At 51.9% G+C, this 22,930-nt stretch overlaps 1 long non-coding RNA gene across 3 annotated transcripts; it reads left to right on the forward strand.

Annotated features, from left to right (window-relative positions):
• Positions 1-15,765: 15,765 nt before the first annotated feature.
• Positions 15,766-18,896, forward strand: LOC123612437 (uncharacterized). Of its 3 annotated transcripts, none has more exons than XR_012507337.1 (4): positions 15,766-16,381; positions 16,696-16,974; positions 17,682-17,770; positions 18,101-18,896. It is a non-coding gene; the product is annotated as an uncharacterized LOC123612437 (long non-coding RNA). The 3 variants fall into 3 exon arrangements; XR_006719682.2 differs by having other exon boundaries at positions 15,768-16,381; positions 18,105-18,896; XR_012507338.1 differs by lacking the exon at positions 17,682-17,770 and having other exon boundaries at positions 15,771-16,381.
• The last annotated feature ends 4,034 nt before the right edge of the window (positions 18,897-22,930 follow it).

Consider the following 22,930-nt stretch of genomic DNA (forward strand, 5'->3'; position numbering starts at 1 on the left):
TTCCATTATGGCTCATTACAATATATTGAATATAGTTCCCCGTGCTACACAGTAGGTCCTTGTTGTTTGTCTATTTTACTGAGTTTTTAAGACAGTTCTAAAGTTCCATATTAAGATATGTTCAGTCTTCCAAGCATCACAGGGAGCATTTGAATGACAGGATTTCTGTAGCACAACGGTCAGAAGGTTTCTAGCTCATAAAACCTGAGTCCTGGACTCTGGAAGCCAGACCACGGAGGTCTGCGTTTGTTGCATCAGCACCCTTAACCCCACCACGTCTGTGTACCCAAATCTGTAATAGTCAGGACATAGGCTTGGCTTTAGAACAAAGATCTCCTTCGCCCCCCACCAAGGATGGTTGTAACATGATGGGAGTTTATTTATTTCTCATGTTACAGTTGAAATGTAAATCGTTCAGGATGATAGGGTGACACCAGAACATCAGGAAACTAGACACGTGTAGCCTGCTGCCCTGATGCCCTCAAAAAGAAACATTGAGCTCATGGTCTAAGATGGCTGCTGCAGCTCCCACCATCTCATCTGCATTCCGGCAGGGGCCAAGCAGAAGAGAGGAAATGGAGGACACTCCCCGCCCCTCCCTCTCAGGCCCAGGGCCTGGAACGTGCACATGTCAGTCTACTCACATCCTGCGGTGAGGAGGGATGTGAGGTTCAGGATGCCCCGTCGCTCCTGTGCATGTTTTTGTGTGTGCATGTGCACACGTGAGCTGTTGTATTGCCCAGGTCTGTCTGCCCTTTCATCCTGTGCTCTCTCTTCAAGCAGCTACATGGGAAAGAAGCAGGTCTGGGAGAGAAGTGAGACTCTCCCTTCCAACCATGAAATAAATGCCTGTGCTCAGAATTGGGACCCCAGGGTGCGAAATGAATTGCTGGCCTGCCTTGTGCATTGTGGTCGTTTGCCCTCGAGGCCCCGGATGCCAGCTGTCCAAACAGCTGTGAGCCGACCAGCTTGTGGGTCAGTGCTGGCTAGTGCCGACTGCAGTCCTGGCGGGCACCCCCTCCGAGCCCCTGCTTCCTGCCCTGTCTTACTCTGATGTTTCCTGCTGTGTGTGCCTCAGTGTTTTCACCTGTAACGCGGGGTTAACATTTTTGTCCCGTTACTTTACCCGCTGCTTTGGGCAATCAGACTGGATGCTGGAGGTGAGCTGGGATGGGCCAGGTGCTGTGTGCTGCTTGGCTAAGTGAGGGTCCTGGAAGGGACTTTGCAGATGGGATTAAACTCAGGATCCTGAGATGGGAAGGGGATCCTGGATGACCCAGGTGGGCTCTGTGCAATCTCAAGTGTCATAAAGGAAAGAGGATGATGGGGTGGGGGTGGGGGTCAGAGTCAGAGAAAAGATGCGGTGAGGGAAGCAGAGGCTGTGATGGTGCACTTTCCTATAAAGTCATACATTTGCGTGGTTTTCAGCCATGAAGTTCACGGTGATTTGTGACAGTAGCCTCAGGAGGCAGGTGCGTGAGGGGCCAGAACGGGACTGCAGCTAGCAGGGATGGGGAGGCAGGGAGGGCCAGTGGGCTGGGAGGAGGCACACACATGGAACGTCCTGGAATAAAGGTGCGGGCTCTTCGCTGGATGGGAAGCGGCCTCTCAGACCAGCATGTGGGCCACAGGGAGGGGCTACAGAGTGAGGACGGCCAAGGAGGCTGGCGCATGCTGGAGGGACCCTAAACACCCCACTGAGGGGTTTCCACTTAATTTGGAGGAAGAGAGACACAATAGGGTGGTGTTCTGGCCCATGAAGATGCCTCTGGGCCAGAAAACAACTGGAGTGTCGGAAGGCAACCTGGAAACACGGACTCACATATCCTGAGTGCTTGTGGTCACAGCGTTGTGCAAAGTTCTGGAACCCGGTGCTTGTCAAGATGTACGCGTGTGTGCACGGCCAAGGAAGGACAGAGCCTGCGAGCTTAGAGCTCCATCAGCAAGGGGAACTGGAGGCAAAGACTCAGAGCGTTTATTGAAGATGCTTTCAGATACACGTGACAAGTCCCTGCCCAGCGCCCTCTGGCTTTTTTGGGGGGTGGGGGATGTCAAAGGTGCAAAACCCTTTGAAAACCGATCTGGGAAGGGTCTCTGGGGATTTTTCTAAAGCATGGCTCCAGCCAAGATGCACAATGAAAAAAAATGTGTCACCCTGAAAGAGACACATTCAAAATTGCATGTTTTTCATCTTCAGTGTTCACAGAAACCTGCCCATTAGCGGGGGTGGGCGGCGTGGGGGTGGGGAGGCCTGGAGGAGCTGCAGAGGGCTCTCGGGAAGAGGATTTCTGCGCTCTGCAAAGACGCCACCCTGGAAAGCCACGTGAAGACGCGTGCATCCAACCGCCCCACGGATGGTTTCAGATCCTGCAGGAAAGGGAGAAAAAAACATTCTGAATATTGCCAGAATGGTATTTGAGTAAACAGTGTGGACAGCTGCTCCCTCCCTGCTGGAGCCAAAGAAATTCTGCTGTTGTCCATGAAGAAAACGCGTTTGGCGAGGGACCTGTTAACTAGGAGCTGAGCTGCCTCGCAGAACGGGTGCCCCTGCCAGAGGCATCCAGGGTCTTCAGACTCTACCTTGAGCTCCTTCCTTTCAGCTGACTGTGCTCTCCCTGATTTGGGGTTCTTTAGTCCCCCTTCTCAGAAAGAGTGCTAATTGTGCCTGGGAATGGGGAGCCGGCTCCCTCAGAGCCGCAGCCTGGCCTGAACCCGAGGTGAAGACGTGAGGGCTGCCGGTGAGGAACTGATGCCATCCATGTGGCAGGTGGGGGTGGCGGGGAGACCCGGGCCGCACTTCCCCGGAGGGCCGCGAGGCCACGCCGATGCCTGTCCAGCCCAAAGGTCAGAGCCACACAAAGGATGTGTGAGTTGGCTGGCTGGCTCCAGAGTGACCCGGAGTGTGAGAGCCTCGCTCTCCATCGGCAGAGTGCCTGGGGATTAATTTGTTTAATTGGTCCCTGTTTTAGGCCAAATAGTCAGTGTCAAAAGAAAAGAGTAAAAGATACTTTCCCATTTGGGGAGACAAAAACGGCCCCTGGCAATGGCGGAGGGTGGTAATAACCACAAAAAGCCCTTGCAGGAGTTGACTTGAATGGCCTGGGAAGGCGGCTGGACCCCGGCACCCACCCGCTGCATACCAAGCAGAGATGTGGGCCCTCCGGGAAAGGATGGCCAACCGGCAGAGGCCGGCCCGGGAATCCGCTGGCCACAGCACCGCACCGGCCTCGGCAGAAACATTTAGTGCCAATCAAGCCTCATTATCAAGGGGTTCTGCGCCTGCCCCAAACACCCCCAACCTCATTTGCAGGAGGAAACAGGCTGGTCCTGGCTGTGGCATGCTGGGGCCCAGGGACTCCTATTTGCATGCGTTAACTACTGTGGGGCTGTGAAGCCTTGGGGGCAGTTGGGCTTGAAATAGGTCTATTGCTGTCATTAAGATGCCCCAAGGACATGTCCGGAGGATGAAGGGATGGCAGGGGAGGGGCCAGAGCCCACAGCCCAAGTTTCTGCCAGCTGTGTGACTTTGGGCAAGTCACTTGGCCATTCTGGGCTTGTGTCACATCCCTCAGATGAGTGAATTCTGACTAAGCACCTACCCCACTGCTGCGCGCATTGTTAGGGTGACTAGCACAGACACTCTTTGTAATAGCAGCCAAGGGCGTCTTTCGTGTGAGGACGCTCTGAAGTCCCAGAGGAGCCGTGACTAGTGAGTGAATCACCACAAAGGCTGGAGGAGTGGTCCTGGGTGCATTTTCTGACTTAAGGAGAATTGATAATATAAGGGATGGAAAAAGTGTCTGGGGAACAAAACGTAATTACTTTAAAAAGTCAAACTGGATCTTTTCTGTTTATATTCTCCTACCCAAGTCGAGGTAGAAAATATTTATCTTTGCTGCTTTATAAGCAGCAGCCTCTGGCCTGCTGAAACGGTGACTTTGGTCCATGGAGCTCAGAGGCAAAGGGGGAAGAAAGCTCCACTGTGAACTCTGTGTCAAAGGATCTTGGAAAGCCAGGAGCCAAGGGCGGCCGCTGTTCTTTTTTTTTTTTTTTTTCACCTTTAAAAAATTGTGGTAAAATATACACAACATTACTTCCCAGTTTAATAACTTTTAAGTGTCTGATTCAGTGGCGTTAAGTGCATTCACACTATTGCGCAACCATCACCACCATCCGTTTCTAGAACGCTTTCATTTTCCCAAACTGAAACTCTGTCCCCAACAAACAACTCCCTTCCCCCGGCCCTAGCCCCTGGCAGCCACCCCTCTGCTTAACGTCGGGTCGCCCCGACTCTGACCCCTCTGAGGGCCCCATGGAAGTGCAGTCTTGGGGTATTTGTCCTTCCGCGTCTGGCTTAGAATAATGTTCTCGAGGTTCACCCATGTGGTGGACAGAACAAGTTGCAATTTCCTCCCTTTTTAAGGCTGGATAATATTCCAAGAGGCCTTTGGTTTCATTGTGTGGCGTGGCTGCCGTGGGGAATTCGAAGAGAGAAAGGGATTGGCCCTGACCCAGCTGCCAAGAAGGGAGAGAGTCATGGCCTCTGCTCAGGGCAGGCTGGAGTCTCTGAGCTGACTCTGTGGGGGGTTGGGGGGCCTTCCTAACTTCAGGAGCTGACGCGGGATTCCTCACGGCGGAACCCGGGGGATGCACTGGGTGCGGCACTCAAGGGGGCATCTTTCATGCCGATAATCCGGATAAATCATACTTTACGGCAATGTTTTGATTGATTGATTGATTGCGGGGGAGGTGATTCGGTTTACTTATTTATTTATTTTATTAATGGAGGCACTGGGGGCTGAGCCCGGGACCTCGAGCCTGCCGGGCATGTGCTCCACCACTGAGCTGTACCCTCCTGCCACCACTGCAATGTTTTAAAAAGTCAAAGTCATGCCAAAAAACCTGGGGTGAACCAAATACTAGACGTTTAAGTGAAGACAGGACTAGTCTCAGCGGCTTCTCTCTTCCTCAGGCTCCAGTTTTGACCCTGTCTTTATCTTCAATTTGGATCTTTTGTTCATCATGCATTTTTTTGGCATAACTTTTGCTTTAAGTTGTGGTAAAATATACGTAACACACAACTCGCCATTTAAACGACTTTTAGGTGCACAATTCAGTGGCCATCGACACATTCACGTTGTTGGGCAACTGTCACCGCCACCCACCAGCAGAACTTCCTCATCTTCCTAAACTGAAACTCTGCCCCCACTGAGCACAGCCCCCGTTCTCCCTCCCCGCCCCTGGCAACTCCCCTTTCTACCTCGCTGACTTGGAGTGCTCTCGGTCACTCATAGACGTGAAGTCATAAATACTCGTTCTTCTGTGACCTTATTTCACTCAGCACAGTGTCCTCCTGTTTCATCAATTCTGTCGCCCGTGTCGGAATTTTCTTCCTTTTTACGGAATGAAGTTTCGTTGTTCGGATCCACGGCATTTTGCTCACCCATTCCTCTGCCAGTGAGCTTTTGGGTTTATTTCCACCTTTGGCTGTTGTGACTAGAGCTGCTGTGAGCACTGGGGTACGTGTATTTTTTTGAGTTCCTGATTTCAATTCTTCTAGAAGTAGAATTCCTGGATTCGACGTTTAGTTTTTCGTGGAAATGCCTCACCGCTTTCCACGGCAGCAGCGCCATTTCGCATTCCCGCCAGCAGCGCACGGGGGCTCCCGTTTCTCCCCCTCCTCTCCAACGCTTGGTATTTCCCATTAATATTAAAAAACAAAACTTTTTTCAGCTCTCCCAGTGGGCGTGAAGTGGGACCTCACTGTGGTTTGGGTTTGCGTTTCCCTAATGACTAGTGGTGCTGAGCATCTTTCCATGTGTTTGTCGGCCATTTCTATAACATCTTCAGAGAAATGTCTATTCATTTTGCCCATTTGTGAATTGGGGTGTTTTGTTGTGTTGTTGTTGAGCTGTGTTGGCATTACCTTTGACTTTAGAAGTAGTCATTAAATGTGACTTATCTGCAACGCTGAGATTTTTCTGCCTCCTTACGTTCTGCATGAGGTGAGGGCCCCCTTCGCCTGCCCTCGTTCCAGCCCTGGTTCTTGCGGGAGGAAAATGCCCGGAGGGGAGGGGACCCTCAGCATGGGGGAGGAGCAGACGGCGGGGCGAGGGGTGTGGGGGCCTGGTGGGAAGGGCAAGCGGAGGGCTGAGGAAGGTCTGACGCTCGGGGCTCCCGGGTCTGAGATGGAGCAGCCCCTCCTCCCGCCTGCAGTAGAGCCTGCACGCAGAAGAGCCTTCTGTGAGTGGTTTATTATGGAAAAGAAGGGAAAAGGGTTGCGTTCCATGCTGGGGCCGACGCCTGGGAGAGGTGAGAGAACAGGTGCAGATGTGATGCTGAGGACGGGGCCCCGGGGGCCAAGAGGATGCGGACGGCCAGCAATGACAGCTTCTCAGGGAGGCACCAGGACGTGTGCCCAGCCGGTCGGACCCTGTGGGGAGGAGGGCCCCGGAGACAGGCAGATTCACCCCCGTCCCGAACCTGCCAGGCTTCTCCAGGCCTGTGGGGCTGTGGGGTGTCCGGAGCACCCAGGCAGGTGGGACCCCAAGCTCAGACAGCCCTTCTTTCCCAAGGACTCGTGCGTCTTCCTGCAGCCAGGGCAGCATGCGGCGTATCCAACTCCACAGCCAAGCCCAAAGGCGGCGGCTGTGCTGTCCTAACCCCCTGAGGAACGGAGAGAACCTCGGATGCTCACCAGAACCCAACCACATCACAGCCCTGTGAACACCCGGCTTTAACCAGCTTGTTCGGGCTCCTGGGCAGCATTCTAAGAAGTGTGGTGATCTGGGTCGTTAATAATACATCAGTTGGCCTTTATTCTCAAAGACAGAAGTGTTCTTTCTGGGAAGCCCAGTTGAAATACCACATTCAAGTTTGATAAAAACTCTCAATCTACAAACCTGAGAAGTTCAATGCATATGAAGTAGAATAAATACCAAGAAAACCATGTCGAGATATACTGTAATCAATTTGCTCAAACCAGAGTTAAGGAGAAAAGCCTACAGGCAGCCAGAGAGGAGGGAGACACACAGGGGGACAACATGGAAATGCCAGGCGTGTTCTTTTTGGAAACAGTGCAAGCCGGAAGTCAACGGGGCGCCGCTTTTAAAACAGAGAAACTGTTCATCTAGAATTCTGCACTCCGCAAAGGTATCTTTCAGAAATGAAGGCAAAGTAAAGAGTTTTTAGGACACCAGCAGACTGGCACTACAAGAAACATTACAGGAAGTTAATATTAAAGGAGACAGGAAGAAAGTTTCGGATGGAAAGCTGGATCCAGAGAAAAAGGGTGAAGAGCATTTGAAGTGGCAAATATGTAGGTAAACGTAAGAAAACTTTTAAAACAAACCTAAGCTCATTCTAAGAGTGATTATTCACAGTGACTTCTGTGACATACTGGTGGTTCATAAGCGTTACTTAAATACAGTTAAATTACAGATGTCATGTAATACTCACTTCATCTACACACAAGTAGAGACTTAATAAACTTCCAGTCTGTTACCTGAAAGAAATAATGTTTGCGATTCATCCTTCTACAGCTTTTGTATATTAAACATAAAAATATGCAAACATACACAGAGTACACATTTTTCTTTTACCTGAAATGTTTAACATTATTCTGCTGACTGCATTTAAAAACATTCACTAAAAGAAAAGATTGCCTCAACTTGTAATTTCCTTAAGAGACAACTGGCCATTCAAAACAAAGTATCAGCGATCTCCTCCGGGGTTTATTACATACTGAAAGGTAAACTAAGACTGCGCCAGCACGCGGGCTGGGAGAGCTGCAAGGAACGCAGATTGCTGTAGGAGACGTACGCTGCGTGTGCAGCGGCGCGACGTTTGGAGGTAGACCGTGGTCAATTAGACATATGTATTTTAAATCCCGGGATACTCCTAAAAATTAGGACAAAGAGACAGAGTTTATTAGGTGTCTGTGGAGAAAATGGAATTAGAAAAAAACCCCACAATTAATCCCAAAGAAGAAAAGGAGAAAGAGGAGAAGGAACAAAGGACAGATGGGACAAATGGAAAACAAGTAGAGAGATGGGAGACTTAAACCCAATGATGCAGACAATTATATTGAATGTAAAGTTATATTAAATGTAAAGGTCTAAATACTTCAGCAGAAAGCAGAGATTGTGACTGGATAGAACAGCGAGGCTCAGCCACACGCAGCTTGTAAGAACCCCATTTTAATATACAAAAGTCACCTGTCGGTCCATATGCTAGCAAAGAATGGTTGGTAACTGAGATTTTAAAATGCTGTATTATAATTACAGAAACAAAAAGCAAAAGGATGGGGGAATACTGAAAAGGCAGAGGAGCCAGTCTGAAAGAGCTTCCAGTGGCAAAAGTTACAACAATGTGAGCAACAGAATAAACAGCAATAGGACAGGGTTACAGCCCCGAGGAGAAAGGAAATGTGTGTTAGTCCATACAAGTATAAGTTAATAACGTAGTCAATAAATAAGTGGGAGAAAAGGTTAAATACCTCCTTACAGAAGAAACCCAATTAATAAATGTAGAGGGGAAATAGAAAAATCGCCATTAGAATTCCACAGAAATTATGGAGGCAAGATATACTATTGGATGCTAAAATTAGTGGGCAAACTTTAAGAAGAAACAGAAACTTCGCATTGTCTCAAAGTATCTCCCTGCCCTCAAGCTACTAATTACGAAAAGAAAATGGTGACCGTACAGGGGAGGAGTCTGACAGACACTGTCTCTACCGGGTGATGGGAGCTCTTGCCGCCAGTAACAAGCCACAGTAACACCGGGAGCTCCCTGCCAGGACGCGCACCGCTCCTGCGGTGTTCTCCTTAACAATGCAGGGCCTCAAACAATAATGAGAAAGCACGAGACAAGCACAAATGGAAGGCCATTCTAGAAAACACCTGACCTTTACTCTTGAAGACAGTCAAGTCCTGAAGGGCAGAAATGCCGAACAGCCGTACAGATTGTAGGGGACAGGAGAGTGCCGACTGATTGCAGTGTGACGGCCTGGATTAGATCCTGCACATGAGAAAGAACGTTGATGGGAAAACTGGCAAAATCCAAATAAAATTTGCTGTTTAGTTAACAGCATTTGACCAACGTTAATTTCTTAGTTTTCATCATCGTACCATGATTTAGGTGTTATCATTAAGAAAAGGTGAGAGAGGGGCATATGGTAACTCTCTACTCTTGTGGCTACTCTTCTGGTATTCTGAAATTATCTCAAAATAAAAAGCTTCGGTGGAGAGGGTATAGCTCAAACGGTAGAGCACGTGCTCAGCAGGCATGAGGTTCTGGGTTCAATCCCCAGTTCTTCCATTAAAAAAAAATTAAATAAATAGACCTAATTACCTCCTTACTCACCCCCTCCAAAACAAACAAACAAGCAAAACCCCTAAAAAAAAGCTTAAAAAAACAATACTAGCTACAATAGCATAAACTATATTGCATGCCTAGGGATAAATTTCACAGATGTCTACCAGACTTCCACACTAAAAGCCATCAAACACTGCTGAAAGAAATTAAAGACGGTGTAAAGAAATAACGAGCCATATCATGTTCCAGGAACCAAAGACTCAATCTTACTAAGTGTCACTTCTGCCCTCAGTGATCTATGCATCCAGTGGTAATCATAATTACACGTGTCTTTTTGTAGCAACTGACAAGCTGATTCTAAAAGTTAGGTGGGAATTCAAGGATTTACACTAACCAAAGGGCTTCGTTACTTACCTATTTTGTATATAGTAGTATCTGCAAATCCTGAACTCCCAATTTATCCCTCCACCTCCCCCCGCACCGTACAGCACAGGGAACTAGATCCAACATCTTGTAATAGCCTATAATGAAAAAGAATGTGAAAAGGAATACATGAATGTATGCATAACTGAATCACTATGCTGTGCACCAGAAATTAATGTAACATTGTAACTGACTATGTTTCAGTAATAAAAAAATAGAATAGCCAAAGGAATTCTGAAAAAGAACAAAGAGGGAGGATTTATGCTCCTGAATTCTAAGACTCAGTATGAAGCAGTAGTATGCTGTTGGTGTCAGAACAGACAGGCTGATCAACGGAGCTGAGTGGAGAACCCAGGAACAGATCCATGTGTCTATGATCATCTGATTTAAAAAAAAATGGGTGAAGGTAAGTCATTGGGAAAAGTGAAGTCTTTAAAACAAATGTTGATGGAACAACTGGATATCCATATATAAAAATATAAATCTCAACCCTATTGCACATCACACACAAATATTAACTTGAAATGGATCACAGACCTAGACATAAAAGCCAAAAGTATAAAACTTCTAGAAAATATAGAGAAAATATTTGTGACCTTGGGGTAGGCAAAAGCGTCTTAGAAAGACCCAAACAACCACAAAACAAAGAAGTAAAACTTAATAAAAATGAATGTCATCAAAATGAGCAACACCTGTCTTTCAGACAACCTGCTAGGACGATGCCCAGACAAGCTGGCCTAGGGGAACACACGTGCAGCTCACATATCTGATGAGGGGCTTTGCTGTGATACATAAACACATTCTTACAACTCGATAATAAGAACATAAATGATGCAACGAGAATACAGGACAACAGCTCTGGACAGACACTTCACAGAGGAAAACGGGCAGATGATCAATCCCTTAGCGTTCCCTCTGCCTGAAATGCTGTCCGCCCCCACCTACCCATCTCCCCAGCTCCTCCTTCACTTGAGTCTTTGCTCAGACTACCTTCTCGAAGAATCCTCCCCTGACATTTGATTAAGTACCACACTCTGCTGCAACTTCTCCCCACCACACGCCTATCCCAACTCCCCCGCCCCATTTTGTTCCTTTTTGCCCCACAGCACTTCCATCACTTTCCAATACACTGTAAAATGCTTATTGTTCATAATCTATCACCCCTGGGGGAATGAGCAAGAATTTTGTGTATTTTTGGGGGTGGGTATAGCTCAAGTGGTAGAGCGCATGCTTAGCATGCATGGGGTCCTGGGTTTAATCCCCGGTACCTCCTCTAAAAATAAATAAATAAACCTAATTTACCACCCCCACCCAAAAATAAATAAAATTAAATTAAAAAGAAAGAATTCTGTGTATTTTTTCCCTGATGTATCCAAGTGTCTACGTGGATGCCTGACACCTAGTAGGTGCTGGAAAAATATTTCTTTTCCATGTGAGTGAAGGAATAAGCGGCTGCTCTTATGCCTTTGTTTTGTTGCTAGTACCCTGGCAGTTTCACTTGGAGACGTGAGGCATGAATTCATTCTTATTTCTCCCACTCCAGACTCCCCGTGCATCTTGAATCTAAAGATTCCCAACTGTTATGAACCCTGGAAAATTCTTAGCCGTTACACCTCCAAGTGGCTCTCCCTACAGCCCTATTTTTTCCCATCACCTTCTTCTAGGACTTCGATTGGATGACAGTTTACTGTTAATTCCATCCTCATGTCTCTTAACCTCTTTCTTCTTTCTGCCCTCTTTTTTCTCTGTGTGTCACTAGGTAATTTCTTTCATTGCAGTTTTTATTTCACAAATTCTGTTTTCAGGTGGGTCAAATCCACCATTTCACCAAATGTTAAGGTTTTAATACCATTAGTAAGATTTCCATGGCCAATTCTGTTAGGTTCTTTTCAAATTTATTTGGTCTTTTTTGATAGTACTTTGCTAATTCCTCATAGTTTTGGGTCTCAATTTCACTTCTTAAAACATTAAAAAAGTGCTTATTTAAGTGCCCTAATTAGCAGTTACATTTATTTGATGAACTTGGGGTTTTGACCTGGCATTGGGACTGCCTGTTTGGTGGATCTATATTTGTGGGGAGCCTCTGAAGCCAGGTTGGGGGGGCATTTGAATTTGACTCCAGGAGTAGAACCTTATTGGAACTATCCTTGAGTTAACTTCATAGTGTGGGGTTTCTCGGACCACCAAAGGTAGTGCAAATTGGACCCTCAGACTATTGTGAAGTGAGGACTGTGGATATGAATTCTCAGAGGAGACTGGTTTTCTGCATCAAGATCCTAGGTAGAGACGGCAAGCTTGCTTGTCATCTCCTTTGCCGGCTGTATTAGTCAGGTTACTGTGCGTCCTGCTTCACTAACAAACAACCCCTCCCACTGGCTAAACCCAGTAGAGGCTCACTGCCTGCTCCTGCGATGTTTGCAGGGAATCTGAGCAACTCTCCAGGCAACTGTCCCTCATGGAGCACCTCAGTGACCCAGAGTGCCTCAATCCCAGCACAGCTTTGCCGTCTTGATGTCTGGCCTCCATAGGCACAAAGACGTGGGGTGGAGACGGCGTGGGACAGTCTGGTGCTGGCTGTTTATTGCTTTAGTCTAGAAGCGATTCACACCTCTTCTTCTCAGCACCCACTAGCCAGAACCAGTTCCAAGGCCAGGCCAGTTGGAAAGCGGCAGGGTATGTGTCCCTCTGTGCCTGGAGGAAGAGGGCTGACTCGAGTGGCACTGGACGTCTCTGTTGTTCCAAAAGGTGGATTTCCCCTTCTTGTCCATCCCTGCAGTGGGAGCCCTCTGAGGCCCTGGCTTTGGGCAAGGATGCCAGTCCCAACACCCCACCCTACACGTGCCCAAGGCCCTCTCTCCTGTCCCCGACGACCCCTGAGACCTACACTGTGAGAGCACTGGGCCTGCCTGACGGCCTGGGGTCACGTCGGCATCAGGACCAGCTCTCTCATCACCCGCTTTCAGCTCCCCCTCAGTTCTGGCCCCTGGGTGACTCCTCTACTGTCTCCCAAGAGCAGCCGCAGCCAGCAGTGTCTATCCTATTTTATGTGGCCTCCCCGGACACCCTGTTTTAGGGGGTGAGTATTGTTAGTAGCATTATCCACGCTTTACAGATGAGGAAACCGGGTAGACAGCTTCGGTAACCTGCCCAAAGACACATATGAGGGTGTCCTGGAGCCTTGTTTCTTAGCCAGGCCCCTGTGACCCCACAGCCAGCGGTCCTGCTGGCCTGCCTGGGGACAGAGAGGGGTTGTGTCTGGCCTGGATCGGGTACAGGCTTCCCAGAAAAGGTAACATTTGACCAGGTCTGGAAGGATCTGGGGTTGCGGTGCAAGGGCACAGCAGTGACCCAGCCCAGGGAGAAGCCTGAGGGTGTGACAAGGTAGGGACACATGTTAGCTGCTCCATAAATATTTGCTGAATAAATGAATAAATAAATAGCCCACGAGAGGAACGGCTGGATGAATACGCTGTTGGGTCAAGTGTGAGTCAGTTTGTCGCAATGGCTTGTGTTTGACCCAGAGTTTTCCTACCTGCTCTTGCCTAACCTCCCGAGCCAAACAAGCTGGGAGGAGCTGGCGGGGCTGCCGGGGAATGAGTCTGTCCTCCAGCCTCAGCGACGGCAGTGCCTAAAATTACAAGCCTGTCTGAGCTCATCTGCGAAACAGGACTGAGAGAGAGCCCGGGTGGGAGCTCAGCGCCGACGTGGAGATGCCGGAGTCTTTGTCTGGCCCCGGCACTTCCCAGGCCGGCCGGGTTAGCTCCCGCAGGCCTGCTCCACTGGCCTGCCCGCCCCGGAGGAGGGGAAGGCAAACAGAGGGAAAGGCCGAGCTCAGCCTGGACTGCGGTCAAATCCCCGTTCCTTCGTAAACACCCCGCCTCGTATTTATTACAACGTGGGAACCTGAGCCTGGGGCTGCGGGAAGGACCAGATCCAGAAAGGCCCACTGAGGCCGACACTGACGGGAAACCACACGGAGTGGGCTGGGGTGAGACGTGAGGGGCCCACGCAGCACTCGGGGGCCAGGATCAGGGGCTTCAGACCCAGTTTGAGGACTCTGAGATTCAGGTAGTGAAGAGAGCCAAACGGACTGAAGCCTGAAGAATGAAATCCAGAGGTCTTATTTGCAGAATCAAGTTGTGGCTCTCGGGAGCATTGGAGGAGACAGAAATATTGCTGTCTGCACGGAGGGCAAGGATGCTTATAGAAGCAGCTCTTCTTCATCTATCTCCTCCCGGGGACCAGGCTCAGATTAGTGCTTCCACACCCATTAGCTCAGGCACTCCTCATAAAAGCCTGCAAACAGGTGTCATTATCCCTGGATTTCAGATGAAGGATCGAAGACGGGCTGGTTAAGTAACTCGCCCCAGGCCACTTAGCTGGCAAGCGTGGCCCGGGGACCCTCGTCTCCATTAGGCGGCGGAGATGCGGAGGAAGAATGTGTCTCCACGTGCATTGTTTTAGAGGCCAATGAACATCTATTCCATTTTGCCTAAAGCAGAAAAAAAAATGTTGAAGTATTTGAATATAGGCTTATACAGTTTTTAAAAATATAGATATTATGATGGTGGGAGGGGCTTATGAAAGTCACAGCACATCTCGGAGGCATTCTAAGCGGGCCTGTCACCTCCGCATCCCAGGCTCTCGGAGGTCAAGGAAAGTGTGCGGGTGAGGGGTCCTCCCGCAGGGCTGGGGGCGGTTCCGCTAGACCTGACATCCAACACATGGCTATGAAAAGTGCTGTCTGGTTACCAGTAGAATTGCTGTATTTACCAAAGTGAAGTGCTATCAGATGAGGTGCCGAGGTGCCCTGGAGAGGGTCCCCCTTTCCATTCCCCGCCTGCTTACATATTGCTGCTCCAGCCCTGGAGGGAAGCGGGCCGGGGGGCTGACTGCTGAGCTGTAGTGAGATTCTGCCCTCTTGTTTACGCATTCAGTCACATTTGGCTTTGTTTCTTTAAATCCACATTTAATTTTAGAATAATTTCAGATTTCTAGAGAAGCCATGAAACGTAACAGAGTTAACACCACGCGTGACTGCGGTGCGCCTGGTGGCAGAGCCACACCGACAGCGGTCCATTTTCGCCGGTTCGACTCCAGGCTTGGTTTGGAGTTCACCAGTTTTCCCACTAATGTCCTCTGTGCTCCAGGATCCAAGCCAGGCCACCACCCTTCATTTCGTTGTCTCTTCTCCCCTGGCCTCTCTGCTCTGTGTCACTTTGTTTTTTTTTGATACCTGCTCTGGACCAAGTCTAGGACCCGAGAGGTGAGCGAGGAGAGCTGTGACTGCGGGCTGCTGGGGCTCCCGGGAGGGCGGACGTGGGCAAGCACTTGTGTCCTGGTGAGGCTGGCAGGACGGAGCGGCGGAGGGCCGCGAGCTCTGCCTGGGGGAGCGGCCTGGATGCTTCCGAATTGCTTTGAAAAGGGGAGGGGGTGGTTCTGATTGAGAAGCGTGCTCGAATAATAATATGGAGCACTGTATTTTGATGGGATAATTGTTTTATATTTATAAAGATTCTTAATTATCTCCAGCAAATGCACTGAGCTCACTTGGTAATTGAATTAAGGAAAAAGCTTTTTCAAGCATTGTAAGTCTTTGCAATAATAAAAAAGAAGAAAGAATAACTTTAAAGTACTTCCCCACATGACCTGGACAAACTCGCTGTTACTGAAAGCTGAGTAATTCCATTAAGGGCCCGCGAGGCTCTAACGTAACAGGCATTCTGGGGATGCCGACTTGAAATCACAAGGAAGACAATGGAAAATTCCTTTCCTTGGGGAGCCCTTGCTGACCCCCATTTGGAGCTGGTCCTTCCCTCCGGAGCCCTGGACATACTTTTACTTTTGTGCTCATCACACTGTATTGTGGTTATCTTTGGGTCTGCCTGCGCTCCGTTTATCCCCTAAATGTGTGTGTGTCTTGAGAGCTCAGACCACATCTTGCTTACTTAGATGTCACGGAAAAAGAACCACGTATGATGCTTCCCAAACTGAGTTAATAGCCCTTCTTCCACGGCCGTGGGTTTCTTCAGAGCATCCTCTCAGCCTTTTGTCTTTGGATGGACACATCTTTAAGCATGCTGCCGCAGCCATGGGGCTGCAAAGTCCAAGTTACGCGAACGTTGCGGGGTGGACACCTTGGCTGCGGGACCTACAGCATCCAGGAGACAGTGTTCTGATGCTCAAGTCCGGGTTTGTCAGGCAGCTCAGGTGGCTGTGATGGGCGGGGAGCCCAGAAAAGCCCAGGCAGACATGCCCTGAACTTTGAAGAAAAATCAATATTCGCCCTGGAGTTTAGTGTATCATAAACGTGTCCCTAGCGGCGCAGCAGCCTCCTGGCTCCTGCGCGCCCCGGGGGCCGCCCGCTCCGCCCCGATGCTGCCCACCTGAGGCCGTGGGAGGAGGAACATCGGCCCTTGTGTCTGCTAGGGCTTCTCGTGGAGGTAAAACCCACTCAAATTGCCCACCGCCTTGTGGCAGAGCGGGGTGGCTCTCTCATTCTTTCAGAGGTGCATGAATTCAACAAACAATTCCCACGCCTCTGTGCCCAGACGTAGGGCCAGGCTTCACCGACACAGCACGGAACAGACGGCCACTTAATGCACGGAGCCTCCAGTTCGGTGTGGAGATGGATGCCGAACAGGTAAACGAAACAGAAACAGGGTAGGTCTTATCCACTGAGCAATAAACAGCGGGTGTGATGGAGGTGCGGGTGGGGCCGGAAGGGCTGCTTCAGGCAGACAGGCTGCTGCCCACGCTCCGGGCACTGGTGCCGAGCCTGCAGAGGTCGGCCTCTCTCGCGGTGGCGGGTCTCTCCCACCCCTCGGCTCCTCTCCTTCTTCCCCCCACCCCCGTCAACTTCCCGGGCCAGCCCCAACGTGCCCTATGGTCCCGGTGTGCACATGACATCAGGGTTCCCAGCAGCCAACTGCCCCACTCTTTCATTTCTTCCTTCAGATGCCCAGAGACCCACCCATTGCCCAGCCTGTGCATTGGCTGTCCCAGGTGGGCAGCACACCGATGCCGGTGCAGCATGGGTGACCCGGGCCACAGGTGCCCGTCGCAGGGGCTGCGGCATGACAGGCGCAGCCACCACACCCTACGCTGCAGAGACACACAAAGCCTGGGATCGAGTCCTGCTTGTCCTTCTTCAGGGTTACATCCTGGAGCAAGTCTTAACATCTTGGAGCCTCAGCTTTGTCACGGTCACCCGATCCCTACTGGCACTGAAATGAGGTAGGGTACGTCCAGCACCTGGCAGCCAGGTGGGCATGTGAGGCTGCACCCCAAGGAGGGGTTCCACCATCTGTCGTGAACGTCTGCAACCCCTGCTCTGATCACTCCCCCGAGTGCCCCGGCACCCACGAGGCAGGGAACGCGGCGGGGTTTGTGACTTACATAACGATGGACGAATGTAAGGTCTGCTGCCTGCAGTGATGATTCAAAGGGCAGCTCTGGACAGGTGCTCGTTATGCATTCTTATAGAATTCCGCATCCTTTCTGAATCTTGGGATTACAAAACAGCCACCGAGAAATCACGTACCCCATTAACACGGAGACTTTCATGTATTTACAATTCAGCTTAAATTTTTACCAAGAGAGGTTTTCAAAATGTAACATGTGTTAGTCACTGCGTGAATTGCGAAACCAAGGAAATATCTCCAAAGTGCTGGCCTTGACAATGTAATCTGGCGAGGCTTGGGGAGGAATAAAAATAACGCTTCTCAGCATCGCCGCCTCAAAGGGGAGGAGGGATCCGCAGCCCTCCCCGAGCCCACAGGTAGATGGATGCATGCGCAGGGCCAGCAGCTCTGCTGTGCCCTCTCCTCTGCCCTCCCCAGGGCTGTGGCTGAGTCTGGCCACGAGACTGGAAAGTCAGGGGCGGGGTGGTTTGAGTTCTAGGTCTGCCCCTCACTGGCCAGGTGACCTTATGTGTTTTCCAGACCCCGTTGTGCACAGAGAGGTGAGGGGACGTGCCCAGGGTGGCACTGCAGTGATGAGGAGTGACCACTGCTGTCCCACTGCCTCCCAGGTGATTTCAAACCCAGAGGCACGGGTGCCCCCTCCCCCACCCAAATCCTTGGTGGCCTCAAGGGCTGCTCTGTGTGCGGAGGGAGCGGTGTTGGGGAGGGTGGAGGGAGGCGGCCCGGACGTCCCCCGCAGCTGTACGGCTAGCTTGGCTTTCTAAACACAACAAGGCTGCACCTCCCCACTGAGCTACAAGCCCGCAGGTGGCTTCATGAACATGTGGTTTCTGGATGTGACATGAAAGTCAGCATTTGCACGCTCTCTGTCTGGGTTCCCTGGGTTTATTTTTCTTGCTCTTACGGTCCTGAAATATTCCCATCGTGTTTATGTTGAGGCAGAACACGCAGAAGCCAGCCGCTGCTGTACGAGGGTCTGCTGGGCCCGGCCTCCACCACTCTTCCAGAAAGCACCAGACAAGCACGGAGCCACCGCAGGGCTGTCGGGCCTCGGGGCACCCACCAGCCACCGCGCTCTTGCAGGCACCACCTGCATCCCAGCCCCACCTGGAGCGCCTCTGTCCATTGGGGATGTCTGTTTCTGGGGGGCCGCGTGTGAGTGACTTCTGAGCCATGCTGCAGCTGGGGAGTAGAATTATTCCCACATTGCGGATGACAAAACTGAGGCTTGGGAGTGACTTGTTTGCCCAGGGTCACACGGACGGTACCGGATAAAGCAGGGTTGACAACCATCACCATTTCTGTCCTGATCTTCCTGTTTGCCCCCCCTCTCCCCTGCCGGTGACGCCTCTGTTTCTCACTTAAGTCCCGGAGCTCCCAGAGGCTCCCCTGACAAGGCCCGCCGTGGCCCATCTGGGGCTCCCATTGGCTTGGATTATATGCCACCTAAGCGCCCGTCTCCTGCTCTCTGGCACTGCTTTTGAACTGGCCACCTCTTGCTTGCCTGTCGGGATTGTGGACTCCAGGAGGGCAGGAGCCAGGGGACTGGCCCGGGGCAGCCACGCAGCTGACTCGCAACCACGCTGTTGAATGATGACTTGGTTTATTCCCTGAGGCTGGGTCCCACGTGTCTGGCCACAGGAGGCTGGAGCTCACCCCCCGCCCCCCGCCCCCAGGTCCTTGGCTGGCCAGCATTTCAAATGATATTGTTTCATATTAAATTATTTTAAATTCCATGGGCCTGGGTTTCACAATCCAATAATTCGATCTTGTTTACAAATGGAATTTTTACTTTTTGACGGTTTCTAGCTTTGCTGGGCTGGATGGTCAGGAAAGCATGTCCTCTCATGCCCTCCTGTCCACCTCTGCTGCCTTTCCCGGGACACCGCGGAGCCAGGGAACAGTCTGGCGGTGGGGGTGTGTGTGTGTGTGGGGAGGCAGCCCCTCCACTGCGCATGTGGCACGGGGCACGGAGCTGGGGTCTTGCTCAGCCTCCCCTCGCCTCACCCACCTCTCAGCTCCTGCTGAGTAAACCCACAAATAACAGAACTGGAAGGGGCCTGTGATACCTGTCATTCTGACACTGCTTTTGACAGACTATGGAACCGACATGCAAGACCCCAGTCCCTGTGGCCAGTTCAGGACCTGTCCCCACGTCTTGGTGTGTGGGAATAATTCCACTCCCCAGCTGCAGGGGCTGTCCCACACCGTTTTCCTCCACCCTGATTTATGAAATCCCTACCTTGTTACACGTGCTGCTTTGAGCTATGGAGACACAGATGAGGGAAGATGTGATCTGTGACCTCTGGAGGCTCACAGTCTGGGTGCTGGGATGGGGGGCTGGAGAAGGAGACAGAAAGTGACCACACAAGGAGGCGGTGGCTTGGTGGCCCACAGGAGGGAGGAGGGGTGATGGGAGGCCCAGCGGGGCAGGGACGGCATGTCTGCGACGCCACAGACCTGGGCCGAGCTTGGATGCTGCTGCTGACCCTGTTCTCGGCACGTGAACACTTTGACCAGTGTGCTAAACCCCAGTCTCTCCCAGTGATTCTGCTTATCGCCCTGGAAGCTGATGCCGTCAGCCCCAGTAACAGGTTTGCAGCCTCTCTTCTAGAACTTTCTCTAAGCCAGTCATGGTCCTTGGCGACGTGCTCTGTTGTGCTGTGGCCACTCGTGCGGGTGACCTGGGTTGGCCCCAGCAGCAGCCCCGCTGGGCTTGGCTCACAATGGCATCTGGCTGTTTCCACCAGTCGCCGGCTCTCTGAGGTCGGAGCTGAGCCTCCGCAGAGATTACACGGAGGGCCGTCTCCTGGGCCACCCCCAAAGGCCGCAGGGCAGGCATCTCGGCCAGCCTCAGGGTTGCAGAGAGGCCCTCAGGAAAGGCCAAGAGAAAGCTGGCTGACAACATCCCAGCCAAACGCAGGCATCTCATTCTGTAAAATGTCCTGGGGAACGAATGCAGGGCAAGTCCGATAGGCACTGTGGACCTGGCCCATCCTGCCAGGGTCCCTGAGCCCTGAAGCCCTCTCCCCCTTTCTCTTCTCGGTCCCTGAGCTGCCTCACAGGGCTGTCCCTGTCTGGGCACCTGGAATCAGACTGCAAACTACCCTGACAGTGATGACGCCCGGGGCTGGCAGGGGTGTGTGGAGACCCGAAGCTCCTCCTGGCTGATGGGTGTGTAAATCCAGTCAAGTTGAAAGTGCACAGGCAATTTGGGCCAGAATCAACATTTCTAGGTGTCTAACTTCCTGGTGTCCTGGTGTTGGTAACAGTAAAGGATGAGACATGTGCCTCTAAAGACTCCTAAGAAAGAGGGAGGTGCGTCCGTCTGCGCGTGTTGGGACAGACCGACCTCTAAAATAAACAAGATGAAAAAAGCAAGGTGCCAAACACAGTATAATCCATTTCCGAGTTAAAAAAAGAACCAGATGGAAGGATACGCTTGGAAGACTACCCGCAGTGGGCACGCGGACCCCGGTTGCTGAGCCCCCGGCTCCCAGGTGCCCCCCACACGCCTCGGAGGTGGGCATTGCCAGTCTACCCACTTTGCAGATGAAGGAACCGAGGCCCTGCGGATGGTGGGGGAGGTGCGGGATGTGAGCCCCCGACCATCCTGCTACCGGCCAGGGTGACCCCGGATCCGCTGGGAGGGGGCTGGGTGGGGCCGGGGCTTTCAGAGCACCCTGTTTACCTTTGTGTCCTCTGCATTTTCTTCCCAGCTGAGTGTATGACTCTGAGAAAATGTAAAAGGGTATCCTGGTTAGGGGTAATAAGCCTTTAATTCCTTTCTGTGTCTTTCTGTGTTAAAGGTGACGACGCAGTCATGTCATTTTAAAACCTCACCCCTCAAAGGAGAGAATACTGAGGCCCTAGGAAGGGAACTGAAGGAAGACCCGGAAGTCTAGAAAGGGACCCCCAGTCTTGGTGGGGCCCCTGGGCACTCGCTTATGGAAATCGGCTATTTCCCACGATTTCCAGAAGGCAGGAGATGGGAGAGCCCTGGACAACGTCTGGTCCAAAGCTGGCAAAGGGGGCCAAGGATAGGGGCCGCCCTGCGGCAGGAGCCACACGGGCCCTGTGCCCATGCCCGGCCCCCAAGGCTGCCCTGAACCTGCGCTGGGAAAGAGACCAATGATTTTTGCACCACGGTTGCTTGATGGCCAAGATCAAACACACCCAGGAGCTATATTTAATCCAGAACAAAATTCAAAGACCACCCAGCCTCTAAGCGGCCGCCTCCTCAGCTTGCCTGGTCTCTGAACCCAGCGCGTGCTGGAGCTTGAGGCCGCTGCGCTGTGACTCACACAGCTGTGGAGAGGGTGACGTTGCCATTGGTGACCGCAGGTATCCCAGCAGCCTGGTGCAGAAAGGCCACTTCAGGCTTCAGCGAGGGCTAGGTTTCCAGGAGCGACGGCGGAGCCTCGGTGTGGCAGGCGGCCAGCTCTGCCCCGATGAGCCTGAAGCTCCCCTGCCCCAGCCTCAGTTTCTCCATCTGTAAAACAGAGGGAGTGGCCTAGGTGACCTCAGGCTTTTCAGATGGTGGCAGATGCCAGCACCTGGCCTTGCTCCTGCTTCAGGTCAGAAGAGGGATGGACAAGTGGGCCGCTGGGATACTGGTTCTGTCTCCATGGAGACCAGCTCACCCTCTCTCTCTGGTCAGTCTCCTGATGGCCACCTCGGGAAATGGTGGGCTCCAGCCACAGGCCTCCTACTGGTTGGTGACCTTGATTTTTAGAGCCTGGAAGGCCAGTGGTGGTGGTACCCCAAAAGACGAAGGCCCTCACTTCACAGAGGAGGAAATGGGGCTGTCGAGGGGCTGTAGGGCAGCAGAGCCCAGCTGGCAGGCCCTGAGCCCCTGTCACAGGGCAGGCCCCTCAAGCCCAGCGGGCAGGCAGCAACTGGCCCGTCCCCACCAGGGGCTTCCTTCATTCTCTAGGTCTACCCGCTTGCAAAGCAGGTCTTCTGCCTCTACACGGGCCCCCAGACCCCAGTCCTCACGTCTCTGAGCTCGGTCGCCTAGCTGTCACCTGACACAGGAGGCCTGGGATGCAGGGGCCGAGGGGTCTCCAACGCCCAGTGGCCGAGACGCCCCCTGGACGGGTGCGCAGCCCCGCCTGCCCGCAGAGTGTCAGGGCGTGGGCTGGTGGGCCATGGCAGAGAGCGCAGACTTGGTCTTGGCCATCTGTGCAGGGCCTGGAGCATGAGATGTCTCCTCTTGGTCACATTCCGAACCTAGTTTCAGCCTTTCTGCCCTGAGGCATGGCCATGACCCTCACCGGGATGTCCCACCAGAGTGTGGACAGAGTTTTGTGTGTAGACTTGGTTCTGAGTTCAGACACACTTTCTGTGAAACCCTTCTTGTCCTGCAGGTGGCACGGGCATGGCCAGCCAGCAAAAATACTCCATACAAACTGGATTAAAGGTACATATACTGGTTTTCTGATCAAGGAGATCAAGGTTCAGCTGGACCCAGCAGCTTAAATGATGTCACCACTACTGTCTGTCTGTCTGTCTGAGCCCAGCTTTCCTCTGGGACATCTGCACTGCCCAGGGGGCTCCCCTACAAGGTGACAGGGTGGCTGTCAAGTCATCAGGTCATCCGGCCGGTCTACAATCTCAGCGCCCACTCAGCTCCTGGCTTGACTCTGAGTGGACCCAGCTCTGCCCTGGTGTCCACTCCTGAGCAGTCATGTGTCCAGTGGGGTGGGACCTGCTGCTGCACCAGGCAAGGGTCACATGTCCAGCTGGAACCCTGTGGACTCAGCCCT

Source organism: Camelus bactrianus, chromosome 6, assembly GCF_048773025.1.
Source record: "Camelus bactrianus isolate YW-2024 breed Bactrian camel chromosome 6, ASM4877302v1, whole genome shotgun sequence".
Lineage (NCBI taxonomy): Eukaryota > Metazoa > Chordata > Mammalia > Artiodactyla > Camelidae > Camelus > Camelus bactrianus.